This window comes from Zootermopsis nevadensis, unplaced genomic scaffold (genome assembly GCF_977971745.1).
Source record: "Zootermopsis nevadensis isolate Lab colony 2312 unplaced genomic scaffold, Znev_1.0 Znev_ptg000050l, whole genome shotgun sequence".
NCBI classification, from domain to species: Eukaryota; Metazoa; Arthropoda; class Insecta; order Blattodea; family Termopsidae; genus Zootermopsis; species Zootermopsis nevadensis.
Genome location: NW_028259182.1, coordinates 4926668 through 4943001, shown reverse-complemented (window position 1 = coordinate 4943001; position 16334 = coordinate 4926668). Strand labels below are relative to the sequence as shown.

Genomic DNA, 16334 nt, shown 5'->3' with positions numbered 1-16334 from the left:
CAGCCGTGAGAACCTCAAATCGCACTTGGAACTCCACGTTCGAATCCAAGTCTTCGCCCGGAGACCAGTTATGCGGAATGAGATGTTTCGCGATCTTCGTAAGTTCCTCGACACAAATTCCAAGGATAGTGTCTTAAGAATTAATCGTCCACAAAGTCATCCTACCGTTGGGGTCGATACGGAATGCGTCCCCTGCAAATTTCTGTCCGGTTCGCCTCACTATCGCAGGTACTACAAAACACTTGATCACTCAGCACCGATACCAAAGAAATGTCAGCACGAGCAGGGCGAGACAAGAACAATCGCTCGACGTCACGTCACTTATCTCGAAACACAGAACTCGCTTTTTGTTCATACCTCACGCCGTTTAATCAAGGAACTTCACGGCTTAACGTTAATATGTTTCTATCAACAAACCTGAAGCGAAAATTCATTCCCGACTATTTGGATCTCGCTGCCCGTGGTCTAGCCGAGACCAGCACAAGATTAGACATGCTGAGGTGCTAATTCATTTGCGTTGACCACTTTAGACAGCGATATTCCTGAGGCCCTTCTTTGATTATCGACCCGGTGATCGATTTATGTTTTCTTCGGTACCCTAAAACAGACGTGTCCTTCCCAATCCTTCATTCGCAGTCGCCTGTCTAACACTTCCAGTTCAGTTTAAGAAGGGCCTGTGTACAAATGACTGTAACACGGAAAGTCATAGCGTAATCGATCAGTAGAGCAGATACTGGAGTCGAACCCAATGTTTGGAACTTCTTCAACGTGTACCCAGGAACTGGTTCGAAGTTAAAATATAATTAATGCGGATATGAATTAGCGCGCCCCGACGAAGGGTTGGTTAGTTGCAGGGGGCGAAAATGTAGGCGCGCATAACAGAGACAGCTTGATAGTGCATGGACTCACCGCCCGCCAGGTGTGGAACGGTTCAATCCGCTCGCTAAGCCAATCAGGATCCCTGGAAGGGCGTCATCCGCGGATAAACACTGCAACACCAACAGAGGCATTAGTGTACTTTGCACTGGACAACGCATCTACACACAACGTGCAAAATTCCAGTTCCTTTCAGCCGAACGTCGCGCGTTCAGCGGATACCACTGACACTTCCCCTCCATTGGTTCTCCGGGGTTTCCAAAGACAGAAATCTGTCAACGTGATTTCATGAAATCCAGAAACGTCTCTCGCGAAGACGCCCCCTCGTGTTCGAGGCCAAATCTGCAAGCCAGACGCTTTCCCAGGTTGCAACCAAAATTTTATTACGCGGTTAAGCCGCGGTGCGTTGAGGAATTAGCGGTAAAATCCGCTTTGCAGCTGGAAGTAACAACATGGCGACTACCCGCACGACTACCAAACCCAGAAGACAGCAATATGAAACAATTTATTTTCTTCTGTCAAACTGAGTATCGTTTATCATTCAAAGTGTTACAGGCTTGTCACGTGACAACAAACACTGTTAACATACTTTCCGGCAAAGAGGGAGCGAGGCTTCACTGCGGTTAACAACAAACTACTTCTAGTTCAAAGTTCCACGTCGAAGAAGAGGCGGGAGGTAAATGATTCTGAAGGTTGAGAACTTTCAAGTTGCAGGCTCAGCGTCAGAGCAGTGTGACAGAAAATGGTATTCCTCGCAGTTTCTCAAATGAACATCGGAGGGCGTAGGGCTTTTGGGAGTGTCGTATGCCCTTCGGCTGATCAAGCCCTCAGGAACACAACGAAACACACGCCTCTGACGTAGGATTTTTGAAAGAAAAAATAACTGCGTTACGTATTTTCTCTGTCCGCATTTATATTTATTTCCATCTCGTATGTCTGGAGCGTAAGGCCACTCTACTGAAGTTATTACTTATCCATAATTATTATAGCAGATACGTGTTTAATGTGTTCTCCAGCTGAAGAAACAAATGAAGTGTCCAGTACTGCACTGTGGCGCATCTCAAACCGTCAAACAATTGGGTTGACGACAGATGGCGTAATGCCACACTTTCCAACACAAGATTCTTTCACGTATATTTCCAAGAATGTGGAAAATATGAAATAACACTCAAACCACAAGACATTGCTTACCTAAGTTCAGCAAATGAAGTGCAGTTCTTAACCAGAAACATTAAATAAAGCATTTTGATATTTTTATGAAGCCGACTGTACCTGTTACACAGAATTCTAAGAATTAAACCGTAAAGCAACCTAACCTAACACAGTGCATAACACCGCTCTTTTGGATACTACATAACTCAATGACGCGACCGCTAGAGTGCAGGCACAGCGCAGCATGGCGGAACACACGCTGTTTCAATCACGAAGCCGAACAAACACAAAGAAACTGACTTTCTTCCCTCTTCTCGGTGCTGAAACGTGGTGTCACAATGCGAAGTTTTGCACGTGTAATCGTCGACAGGACTAAATCGACGTCGAATCGCAAGACAACTGAGTTCCCGGAAATCATTAATTCATTGTTTATATTATCCAGATGAAAACCACGTACGTCTTATCGGTGCCCTGAGCGTTCTGTCTGACATCTCTGAAATGTATTCATAAAGTTTCGCTTGTTCTGACTTCAAACTGCGTATGTCTACGTAATTAATTTCGTGAAACAGCAGCTTTGCTGCTCGTAGGTGCGTTCGAATGAAGACAAACCCTTCATGAGACGTACTAAAAGAACTTAGAAAAATACTATTTTCGTTGCCTTCGCTCGGTTCTTTCTGTCCGATTTTTTATTTTTTTATCACGAAAGAGACCGATGTTCAACGCTACTACGTTGCTTGGTAACCATTAACTCCTGCGTCGATCGTTACGAGGCGCCTCGGTGGTAAATAGCAGTAAATGGGTCAACGAGGGTACATATTCGGTTGTCGGTAAGAAGGACTTGCGTCAAACGTGATTTGTACTAATTGAAGTCATTTTTACAGATCAGACTCTCATAAAGGCTACTTCAACAATTTATTTATTTATTTCAGTAAATCTCAGTGATAAATGAAGTTTTCGCTGGCCTTTTATACAGAAGAAGCCAGCGGCTGTACGAGACCAAATAACTTCATAACACGCCAGCAGACAGGCCTCGGTGTTATTTCAAGAAAATCAGACGAATGTTTACATTTGTTATCAATTTTCTCGTCCGAAAGGTCCATCATTCGAGCTGTATCTTTCGATATCACAGGAGAAGACTATCTCTCAAGCAAAGATAATTTATAATATAATTTACATTAATCATTTTCAAAGATTTTCGTCAAGAACTTACTTTTATCAATCATGCCTTCTGCAAAGCCGAGTTTTGGGTAAAAACATAACCCCTATTAAATCAATGCAAAATGATTTTTAAGAACGACCTTGATCATTACAGAAAACCAAGGTTTAACGACGAACTGAAAACATTTAAAATAAAACTCTGTGATCTTAGAACACGATCGTAATGAAATAGAAAATGCGACGATACTACACGTCCCTAGCACGAGTACCTGAAGACGTTACCATAAAAACCGAAACAGGCTGCATCGCCTCTGAATTGCTGAATCAGGCATTCATTCGGCTTCAGGGCTTTTTTTATTCTGCAAGGTGGCGAAACGCACTCAACATTTATCTTCTGGAAACTTGACTTTTTCTCCAGTTGTGAAAGTACATCAAAGTTCCACAGACGGCGTTGTCAAAGAAACATCAATTTGCAGTGGGGGGGGGGGGGGGTGTCCCCGTGCCGTGCCAGGTTCCACCCCAGTAAATTCGTATCAAATCGTGTGCCTTATTTTCCTTCTTTTTTCACCACAATTCCATGGCAACTGGGACGGAACGAAAAAGAGGCTATGATTTCCATCTGGGCTCACGAAATAAAACTGAACGTTTCCATATTTCATCATTCAATAACGCGCCGTACTTTTGCCATTACACACACGACGACTTGCTGCGTTGCATTTGTGGTTTCGCCACTAGCTAGTCCTTTTTCAGGAACATACAATTACCTCCCAGACTGAGACGCCTACCAGATCCCTAATTCAGGCAAACGACTGATCAATGAACAGTGGCAATAATCCTGAGTCCCAACGATACATCTCGATATTAAATTTCGCTGATCCATTCTACTGCACGCCCCGACCAACGCACGTGTCTCAGCGCAACAAAAATCAAGCGCTTGAATTTCTAGGTTTCACACAGGAAGTGACGTAACCATACAGCTGGCGTCATAATTCCAGACGAACATGGCTAGCTGCCTTCTGGGTTGTAGCTCCGTCTAGTGTGGTAGAAGTCTACCGATGTTTCTGAGGTGGTTACCGCTCCCATCATCAGGACAAAGACCGAGAAGACAGCCATCTTTTTCGTGAGACGTGTTCTTTGTGTCCTGAACAAATGTCAAACGCCAGTGTGACCCTTTGAAGCCGAAGCTCGTCTAAGTAACATTTAATATAATTCAGTCCGTACCGCGAAGAAAACACTGCACTTCACCATTACAAAGATCGACCGAGTAGGATCTGAGGTTTTCAATTCGGTGAGTCCGAAGATGGCTGTCTTCTGGGTTGTAGCGCCGCGTAGTCTGGTGTAGAGGTTTGCCGACGTTTCGGAGTTCATTAGGGCGATGAATCAAGCACCTGCGAAACGTCGGTAAACCTCTACACCAGACTACGCGGCGCTACAACCCAGAAGACAGTCACTTTCGTGCTCACAGCCGTGAAAACCTCAAATCGTACGATGATTCCATACGAAATTTCGACCCTTGTCATTCGATCAGCGAAACATGAATTTGCTCTGATAATTCCACCTCAATGTCGTCGGGTGTCGGGGGGGCAAAATGGTATATGAACGAGAAATTTTTTGAGACAAAGTTGGGGAAACTGACAGAAAGGTACGAGCAAAGGTAAGGAGACGAGGAATAATGCGGAGTTAAACACGAGAGACAGAAGATGGCTAAAGATGTATCACCGAGCGGAGTCCCAACTGGGAAGATGAGGGGGTCCTACTCAGAGAGGGTTCAGGGGAGGATTGGAAATAAGATTCGCTCGATAAGTAGGGAGGGGGAGAATGCGAGGAAATGATGGAATGGGGGTAAAAATGATATTGGAAAAGAGAATATGAATTTGGATACCGCTGTAGGAATTTAAGGACGAGGGTGGGGTACTAGGAGGAAAACAGAAATTTGGCATAAAACTGGTGGGGGGGGGGGAAACATCGCTAAATTTAGGAAGAATTTGGAGGAGCTGACTTCAGAAAAATGAAAAGGAATGCGTGCCGTAATTAGGGATGACAGACGGTAATGCAGCCTACCTTTAACACAGCGAAAACGGGGAGCAGTGGGGTCAGGGGTTGAAGCTCACGACAGGCATTTACATAATTTCTGAGTGGAGTTCGAAGTAATTAATTTAAAGAAATTGATCTGAAACCGTAGATTCGTGGAAGAGATTAAGAATTCCTTTCGGTACAGTCACTCAAGAAATTTATAAGAAAGCATTGAAACCAGACGACGGGGGAGGGGGGGAGAGGGGGCTAGGTAAACGCCATGGAATCATTACCCAGATTACACGACTCATGACAGACTAAATTTAGAAAGTAAAAGATTTTGGCAAAGCAAAGCAAAGTTAAAACGGGGGAAAAAATATAACAAATTAATTTTCCGCGCAATTTCATAATATTTTCGTTAACACGTAATAATTTGGAATACAGCTTTGTATAAAGCATATACAAAACAGGTCATAAACGAGCGAACAGTCTTTTGTTTCAGTGCTCTGTATCCATTCTGCGGGCGCTGGTTATATGTGCATTTTGAATGTGGGTCAGTTTATTAGGGACCAAGAAAGATTTTTTCTTTTAATTCTCAGAAGACACCCGCGTGTCCGCACAGTGTCGCTGAACAAAATCGCGCACGAGATCTGCCCAATGTGAAACGAACATCTGGCACGTACCAGCGCGTATTACAGCTGCTGGGCGCAGAGTTGTAATTTTGAACGTGCTCAGTGCCAAAATACAGCAGCCGACCGTGGCATCAGTAACTTCGATCATTTTATAATTAAACAGGGAACAACAAAATTTGGCATCAACATTTGGAGTAAAATCATATTCAAGTGCTCTAAAGAAGCACGCCACCTACAAATGACGCTGTGACCCAAAATTCCCGATCAGGTAACACGCCTTTCAAAACCCAGAACCATTTTGTGTGTCCGTCTGTCTGGAACAAAGACAAGGCTCACCTCGCGACGAGGTGACTCACTGACTTGTCAGCTGTTCGTCGTGGTTTATGAGCCGTGGATTCTTTACGCCGTGCGCGTTCACATCACGACCCCTGGTCCATGAAGGGCTTTTAATTTCAATGTGTACAGCCGAGTACATAAATCAACCATCGACAACTCGAAAGCTACGTTCGTCGTCGAAATGAAACAATGGACATTCTGCAGCGACGAAGCGCGAAAAACAATGACACATCGCTTGACCGCGTACAGATACATCGCAATTAAAAACATCTATTAAGCGCAATGCCAAATCTTTGGGGAACAGCGGATGTAAGTAACAACAGACGCTTCATGGCGAAATAATAAATTAATTTAGTTAGAAATTTAACATAAAAACACATAAAAGTGACATCTGTTTTGTGCAGTTTCAAAATTCAGTCTCTTAATCTAAGTGACTGGATTATAATACGAATTACGGAGAACGCCTTCGGGATGTTATTATTACCGGCAGAACTAAATCCGGTTTCAATTTCTATATTCGCTGGCCTGAGGCTTTGATTTCAAAAGTTTCGACGGCACGATGTGTGCCATCTTGCGGCGACCTCTGCAGCTGGTGCGTCACCTGCAAACTAACTCACATTAATTAATGCCCCAAGTCTGGCAAACGATCCGTTCCAGTGGAAATTTCGGATTATACGATTCTCATAACAGTCGAGTGTTTCGACTCCCCGAGAACCAGCTAATCATATTTTGGCCTATCTCGAGTCCAAACACCGGGGCACTTTCACACAGAACCCACGACACTCCCTAGAGACGTATCAAATATATCAGTGGCAAATCGCCCTCCCTATTATTCCGAACAAAACTTCTAGAGTCGCGTACACATTCGGACTCTCCATCGGACAGTTCAGGTAAGGATTTCTATGCACCACACAAGTCGTGGAAAATAAAGCAACGATCGAAAGCCACCCGGAAGTTAACCACAGGCCACGCCCCTGTAAGAAACACGCCAAAGAAGTCACTGTCTCCTGTTACCGGTTCGCACACCAGGCCTGTCGTACCAGACGCCTCAAACCACGGAGCAGTGACCTTGAGAAGCTGACAGTCGCTAAGACAATCAAGATATCCCTGACTTTTATCGAACCTGGTGACAATATTCCTACAGGCGACAACCGAATCTCGTAACCGGTCACGTTTCTCGGCTCAAGTTTTAAAGAAGTTTCATCGGGCATGCGTGCCACATGTGCAGCCCACCCCATCCCCACAAACACATCGCAAAGCTCCTCTTCACCAAGTTCTCTGCAGCCCCCACTCTCTTTCCAGAGGTCGGAACCCTCTCCTCGCACAGACCGCCCTGAACAAAAGGTCGGATTTAATGATGTATTTTCAGTTTGGACATGAACTTCACGTGTTAGGTGCAAAGTAATTTTTGTAATTAACCTGAGACTAGAGGCGAGTCTTGAGATGTTAGTGAGGCCAATGACCTCGCGTGGGCTTCTCCAATAACAAGCTACTTCTTTGACGTGGGCGATTCGCCCAACTAAAATGCACACACCGAGAACAGGGTCCTCACATTCAAACCTTATATATATAAAGCAGGCTACAATCCACCCGAAATGGTGTGGCGCTCTACAAGCAGCTCGTCCGTCCTATGACGGATTACACATGCCCGATCTGGAGGTCGACTGCTCTCAGCCACGTCCGGAAGCTGCAAGTGTTACAATCCAAGCGTCTTCGCGCCTTGGCACGTTAGTAACAGGCAAAATTCACGAGGATCTGGGGAATCCACTTACCGCCGACATCAGATCATTAACGGAGAGCTTCGACTCAAAAGCTGGCAGTCGCGCAGAACTCCTATTTCGGCAACCTGGAAGGCACTTTCGCCTACCACAGGCTAGGTGAAGTCACCCACGCGTTAACAGAAGACTCATACTCGTCAGACCATCCGAGGATGCCCCTAAAATGACGGCCAAGTAGGCAGGAGTGATGTCGTAACTGAAGTTTACCGAGTTTTCCTCAGTTGTAAGGCAAATGCCAGGGTATAATTCTCAAAAGAGGAAAACCCAGTCAAGGAGGCCTTCCGCCAAGGCGATCTCACCCGCTCTCGACCCAACTCGAGGACACCGATCCTTTTTTAAAGGACAAATTACGTCGTGGGCTCGTCCTCTCATTAGCAGCAGTAGGCAAGAATCCCGCTTAGGGTAACCACAGCCACAGTTTACAAGGCACTGCGTTATAATTCGAGCTATGCGTCTCGCAAAGCAGGAAGTTTTTAACAGCACATGGGACGCTGTCTTGACCCTTAGATTAATACTCCGCCCTTAGTTAGCATCTTGGTTAGTACTGGTTGCTATGCGACTAAAACACCCGGAGGACTGGGTCGGTAGGTTATTTCAAAACGAAGCTTTCTCGACTACTTTTGTACATAAGCTCACGAACCTTATAAACATTTCTGGATCATCATTACAAAGGCTCCTAATGATCCTAAGACAGAGACAGCTTTCATCGCATGTAACACACGACAAAGTTCACGGTCAGCAATAGAACTGCGACATAAACTTCTATTTTTCGCAAATAACAGCAGTCACGTGGTCTTGTAGCGCCATCAGTTTTAATATTTACGAGAAATGAAATGACGCATCATAAAAGTTCACGGCCGACCGTCACTTGTTTCAATATTGAGTCGTTTCCTGAGGTCAGTGACCCGAATCCTTGCCATTTCAATAGAAAAGTGAAAGTTGTGCATTTACATCGGAGCGCTCTGGAGAAATCCGAGGACGCCTCACTGAAGAATTGATGTAAGTGCCTTCGAAATGAGTCCAAACAGATAGAGGCGCGGTCAGCGGGGAGGTCAAAGGCCCCCCCCCTCCCCCGGGCTAGAAAATAACTAAAATTTGGCCCTTCGGTAGCTTCTGTAGGTTATAAAATCCCACCGACTTCGTCGTTCTGCGGGTGTCCCGATAACTGGTGCGTGCCGTGCCAAGGGGGCGCTCGGATCGTCGAACGTCGCGCGTGAGATACAGCAGAGGGCTGCTTTCGGCAGTGAACTGCCTCGAGGCTAGTACCATGACGTAACAAGGAGAATAATCTTCATCGCGACGGAGTTTAGAAAAAAGGCGACCACTTGTCAGGGTGACGGCGGGATATTTTGCGCGGACGGAGAGACGAGAGAGTCGTCAGAGACATAGGACGGAGGAAGCCACTCGCGAGACAGCGGCGTAAAAATGCAAGACAATATCAAGATGGGTCTTGAAGCTGGTAACATCTCTGCAATCTTGCCGAAGAAGAACTTTGCCCCATGCTGCCAGTTATTACCATACTTTCTTGACAGTCTGTCGGCGAACAGACGGCGTCGACGGATTGCTGATGGGTGTTGGGACAAAGTGAAAACTGGCATGTGCTGGTCATTGCAGACGAAGGGCTTCAAATCCTGTCAAATATCGGAAGGATTCGCATCCGAACAGCTGACGACGTAGAAGAAATACACACGTGAACGCCAAGGAACACTTAACACTCTGTCATTAAGGGCTGGAGCGATCCCACGAGGTAACCATAAAAACTGAAACTCACTGTGGGAGGGTTTATCCCCTCGTACTCCATCAAAGTAAAGTGAGGAATGTTTTCAGTTTGTCCTTCAGTCCGAAGTTTTAACAGCAGCAAAGAAAAACTGTTAACAAGCCTTACCAAATAAAATTGCTTCTGGTACAGAATAATCCGTGGGTTATCAAACCATTTTGTTATCACATTCGTACTTATAAATTTGCAAATTACGCAGTTAACTCTTTGAAGCCGAAGCTCGTCTAAATATTATTTAAGAATTCAGTCCGTACCGCGAAGAAAACACTACACTTCACCATTACGAAGATCAACTGGTTAACGCTGTTTAAGGAAATAACCCCTTTTTACACTGAGAACAATACGAAACCAACATATACAATACGCAGAGTTATTAACTGTGTGAATCAGGTGGTACATATAGTTACCACTGGGTCTTTAAGGGTTAAACTCAAAGGACGCCCGTAACGGAATAAGTTCGCCGATTCCTGGTCTGTTCACGGATCGTTTAAGGTCAACGCTGGAACTGTTTGACCTTGAATGATAACAGGGTGCAGCGAAACTGGAAAAATTTTTGGCCAGGAGACGTCAGCCGACGGTTTCAAGGTCGCGACTTCTAATCCGGATGCGAGGACGCCGCCAGATGTGAGAACATGGGCGTCAGTGAAACGCCACGTGACAGAGCAACCAACAAAATTAATGTGAAAGCGTCGTTACACATGCAGAAACAGGGTGACCCGAAACGTCATCTCGGCAGACGTGGAGCGCACCACCGGTGCTGACTCACATCGCAAGGACCAGCTGTCAATGAGCTGGCACAGCCGAGGAAGAAAGTTGTTTCGACATAAAACCGCTGCCAAGAGCATTTTATTCTGTTTATGCCCCCCCCCCCCCATCCCGGGGTCACCCCTGTTTCCGTGCATGACAGAGCATGAACACGGATCCTACTCTTCTTACGAGCAGCGTGGCCTTCTTCAGAAAGATATATTAGTTGCTTCAGAATGACGAAATATCCACAGCCTCTGTGCTTACAAGATCCGAGAGACCTGCAGGTGAAGGCCTCGCAGGCCTTAATACATTTTGGGTGTGTCTCAGTACGTGAGACAGAGCGTCCCTTGGATTAAAGTTAGAGGAGATCCATAAACTGCGCTGTTCTCAGAACAAATGAAACACGCGTCGAATATGCGCCAGAACAAGTGGAGCCCAACCTCCAGTTACTTAATCTTAATTAGTTTTTTTCTTAATCACTGCGCCACTGTAAAGTAGAACAGGAACAAATGCGAGACGATTTTACGCTAATTCTGATTTCCTGGAAATGTCGTGGCGAATTTTTAACAACGATGTTTCAGGTGCTCCGTTGAACGTTTAAGATTTCTTAGCCATCTTAACTCAAAGTGCCGAGAAATAAACTTATGCGCTCTACCCCCCCCCCAAAAAAAAACCCTGAGATCTCACACTGTTCATCCTGAAATCAGGTTCTCGTCCAAACTAAAAGCTTGCGTCCACTTTTTCAGGGGTAGAAAAAATTACATCCTACCCCCAAAACGTCTTTGTTTCAACGGACAGAAAGGCCAACCTACCAAAAATTATGTTGTCATTATTACTGCATGTCTGAATGATTAATTATTTTACAATTAATTCTCAGAAGCCAGAGGGCCCGATTCGTGATGAAGCTACATTAACACAGTAACACACTAACACGGTAACACAATAGCAGTAATTGCTCTGTCACGTGTGAACGCGGTACCACAATTCGTCGCTTCAATTCCAACGTCTCTTGGCTTAAGACAAACAGAAAGATGGCGGACGATGAAGTTCACGTTGAAGTGGAGCACGGCTCGACACGATAACTTCAGAAACAAACATTGCCATCAAAAGCGTTACAAATCACATGTGGTTTACCGGAATAATTAACACGGACTGCTTTTATTTGAACAAACAGAACACCGAAAGAGGATACAAACAGCGCATATGAGTCACTACTGTGACCAGCCACGGCGAATTGACGCTAAAATGTCTGGTTGGAGATAAAAATGTCTGCGGTGAAAACTCGCCTGTCCATTACCTTATTCGCGAGTACGTCTGTGGCAGCCGTGGGTTAGCCTACTTTAGGCTAAATGTGTGTTTGGATAGGGGGTAGAACCGACCAACACCCTCATCATCATCATCATCATCACACTACTGACAAATAATGGTACAGTCGGAACAAAATGTCAGTCGACAAACATCAGGAAAATAAAGGTATCCGTCTTCTGGGTTATTGCGCTGTGTAGTCTGGTCGATGTTAACCAACGTTTCAGAGGTCATACTGCCTCCGTCATCAGGGCGAGCGCCCTGATGACGGAGGCAGTATGACGTTGGTTAACATCGACCAGACTACACAGCGCAACAACCCAGAAGACGGAAATCTTCATACTCTGATGACGGAGGCAGTATGACCTCCGAAACGTTGGTTAACATCGACCAGACTACACAGCGCAACAACCCAGAAGACGGAAATCTTCATACTCTGATGACGGAGGCAGTATGACCTCCGAAACGTTGGTTAACATCGACCAGACTACACAGCGCAACAACCCAGAAGACGGAAATCTTCATACTCTGATGACGGAGGCAGTATGACCTCCGAAACGTTGGTTAACATCGACCAGACTACACAGCGCAACAACCCAGAAGACGGAAATCTTCATACTCTGATGACGGAGGCAGTATGACCTCCGAAACGTTGGTTAACATCGACCAGACTACACAGCGCAACAACCCAGAAGACGGAAATCTTCATACTCTGATGACGGAGGCAGTATGACCTCCGAAACGTTGGTTAACATCGACCAGACTACACAGCGCAACAACCCAGAAGACGGAAATCTTCATACTCTGATGACGGAGGCAGTATGACCTCCGAAACGTTGGTTAACATCGACCAGACTACACGGCACAACAACCCAGAAGACGGATACCTTCATACTCACCGCTGTGAGAACCTCAAGTCTTACATCAGGAAAATAAATTGTTATTCAGTATCAACTGAAGTTACTGGGTTTCCAATCTTGAACCTCTCGACGCCACACGTGACGTACAAATGTTGGCATAAGTCCAGATATTCCTAATTTCTGTCCGTGAGTGTAATATTTCTCCCTTCAACATACGCTGGACATGCATTGTGCAAAGACGAGAGACTGATTTTTTTAAAAAAAATACATTAATTAATTTTGATGGCATTTGCAAGACGTAGGACTTACGTCCAGTCGGAAAAGTCATCAACACTGATCCATGTCCTCCTTCAAATTAGGTAGACACATTCGTGTAAAAGACATCTGGTGTAGTAACTGAGTGTCCTCTATAGAAGGTAAAGACACTTTAGATTTCGGAGTCGGAATAAGCCAAGTGTTCCATTTTTGTTGCACAGACTGTACGAGACCTTAGGTTCACTGTCAAGGTATAATTTTGAGGTTTCACCTTCGCCGGAGGAACGGCTTTGCAGGGTTTACTTGAGTTCATCTATACGAAGACACGAGTGTCGAAACCACTTTGTCATTATCGTGAACAAGGCACGTAGCCGATGTGAGAATTGTACCACCAAGGGGTTTTCGCGTACAACAATTTTTCTTCCTAATAAGACTGACCTCCGGCTCCCTGTTTCGATTTACAACTACTCCCCCCCTCTTGGCACTGCCCTTCTCACACTCCGTAACAAAATTTGCTCATTAATCAAGGTACATTTCTGCCCTTTAAGGCAACGGGGTTCTGATATCGATCCTTGTCACGCGATGTGGCCTCCACACGCACAGGTCGGCCACATCCAACCTCAGAGCACGCAAGTCCTCAACCTCCTCAAACGATGTCATGAGATGAAGATGCAGTTCTCCGTCCGCTTGTCGTCTTAGAGAAGCAGGAACACGATTACGAAGGGCTGACTGACGACCATCAGGGCATCGCTTATCTTCGAGGGTAAAAGTCTCGTCTCCCACGCCTTACCATCTGGAGGATCGACGTAACTGAGGCATTGGCTGTTAAGGCTTTGACCGGGAAGTTCTTTTGTTAAATCTTATGTGGTACCGCCTGATTCGACTTCTAATGGTTAAGTGAAGTGTTTTCTTCGCGGTACGGTCTGGATTCGTAAATATTATGAAGACGAGCTTCGGCTTCAAAGGGTTAACCAGCTGATTTTCGTAATGGTGAGGTGTAGTGTTTTCTTCGCGGTACGGACTGGATTCGTAAATATTATGAAGACGAGCTTCGGCTTCAAAGGGTTAACCGTGCTGACTCAGACGAGACTAAAACACGGCATGGAAAATGGGATCCGCGGCGGATGGATACATATTGCTGGGAGCCGAAGGGCTGGTACCACATGCAACCATTTGGTGGGAATTCATTCTGCAGTTTACAAGGGGGCTTAGCTTTTCGCCCAGACTTCAGAAACAGAGAGACAACATCCTTCTCAATTACTGAGCTAGGGGCTTTCAGAAGCTCGTTTGTAAAACATCGCAACTCGAGTTTAATTTGTATTATACAATAAAACATGAATAACTGTCGAAATCGGAATAACGGCTCGCCCTACAGGATTGAATAAAATCAGACGTTTCGGCCATTTCGAAGACATGACAATCGTTAGAGATGCTTCTCATATCGATATGTTCAGTCTGATTTGTTCCTCGATCCAGTGAAAGTCGAAAATTTCTGTTTCTGTCGGCCTGCGAAACAGCTTGGACACGCAAACCACACAATGCGCTGCGGCTTCTCCTTACTGAACCCTGTCAAAACAAAGTCCGTTTGCATTCCTCACGAAATGTCATCACGGCGATCCACTGAACACAGAGAGTCAACGTGGAACGGATCAGAAAGGCACACAGAATATGGACGAGACCGCTTGAAGGACCCAGGTCCTAATTGAAATGCACCTGAAATACGTATCTTGCGAAGGTGTTCCACGAGTTAATTACTGGGCTTATATTTGGCAAACAGAGAGAGCATGACGATGTCCGATTTGCGATCAGCTCGGCAGGGGCAAACTTTATAAGCACGTAGCACATTACAGGAGACTTTCAGACCTACGCTCCTGTTCGTACGACTTATTTCTGACGGGCATCGCCCCAACACACGGATACTGTTCATTACTGCCGGGGGAGAAGGGAAGGGAGACGCTTCTGGTCCCCACACGCGCCAAAGCAGAAGAATCGGTCGCCATCGTGAAATTTCGGGCCATGGTCCTCTGCGTTACGACAGCGTGCAATATTGCAGGCCTACGTGGTTTAAAAGTTATTCAGGAACTTCCTGCCTCTATCTTCAGCAGCCTGCGTTCTCCTTAAACAGTCTTCTCGTATCACAACCCACAAGACCAAAAATATGAGCTCTTACGTCGTGACAACGTGAAATGTTTAAGAGAACGCAATGAAACACGTTCAGGCATTATTCTGAACCAAAACCGAACTCAAAAACATACATTTTTAAGAATAAAAACCCCAATTGTACTAAGATACACACTGGGCCGTGGTCCCTTAGTGATCCAGGAACACGTCATCAGACGAACCCGGATCGTATGGGTGTACAAAGCACAAAGCCACAAATTATGTGGCTCTGTAGCGAATTAAGTGACAAGTACCTGGGAGGGGGACTGAGTAAAAGCAGGACAGTATGATCCCTTCTGTTCGAGAACACGAAATTTACCTGCAACTCGCTGAGCATTTGTTGCCAACGTTACAGTGTGGTTCTTAAGGCGAGATTGGGTTTGGATCAAACTCCGGGCCCTCTGAATGTTGGCTAGCAGTCAATTTACTAATCCCAGTGTGGAAATGATCTCTGGTTTGACCATAACGGCCTCCATTAACCTTGCAGAAACAAACCTGCTGGTCTAGCACAAACCCGTTATCTGCAGACATCAGTACAGTCAAGTTCAGAAACAGATCACTCCTCCCTTACGAATACACAAACTCGTATATGACGCAAATCACTTTTTTGAGAAGCCTGCTACATTTTACTTGGCTGAATACAAATTTATGGTTAGGTTAGGTTACAGCTGTCCATAATCTGGGTATCAGCTGCAGATAGCCGTCCCCACAGCACCGTCCGTGTGACCTCCACACCTCAGCGGGTTACGTCACGCTGATGTCCGTGGAAGAACACGTTCACTTTCGATGTTGGTTCTGGCCCACGCGACGTAACCTACAGCAGTCTCGCGTGATTAATCTCTCAGAATATGACGCAGATAACAAAACGCGCTGAGAAAGACACCCCGACAACGCGGATTACGGTCCGCACCAACGCGGGTTCACACGCGACATTCCTCACTCTAAAGCCCGCGGGTACAATTCATTATTGGAATCTTCTTTTCAAGATGTAACTTAAACGCGAAATAACTTCATTGTTCTTTGGTAGTCGTTAAATAATTAATTCCATCAGTACTGGCATTTATAAAATTAAAAAAACTTGCATTAATGACACGGAAGCAGCTTCTAAATACATCGGGCTTTGTTCGGGCTGGAACAAAATGAATTCGGGCTTCGGTCGGGTACGATTAACATATTCCAAGGTAAACTTCTTCGGGCTCGGACTACATCGGGAGAAATGGTCGGTCCTTGGTACGTGGTGGGTGAAATTCTGGAATCTCCGTCGGCGCTGGCCTCTAAGAAGACA

At 45.5% G+C, this 16334-nt stretch overlaps 1 protein-coding gene across 2 annotated transcripts in view; it reads right to left on the bottom strand.

The window, feature by feature from the left end:
• LOC110838525 (uncharacterized) overlaps window positions 1-16334 on the bottom strand; it is a 139633-nt gene that overhangs the window by 115017 nt on the left and 8282 nt on the right. The window contains exon 2 of one of the 2 annotated variants that reach the window (XM_087361094.1): window positions 910-989. The exons of the other annotated variant lie outside the window; for it this stretch is intronic. The gene's annotated coding sequence lies outside the window, so the exon portion shown is untranslated. The remainder of the gene's footprint in view (window positions 1-909; window positions 990-16334) is intronic. 2 annotated transcript variants of the gene reach the window in all.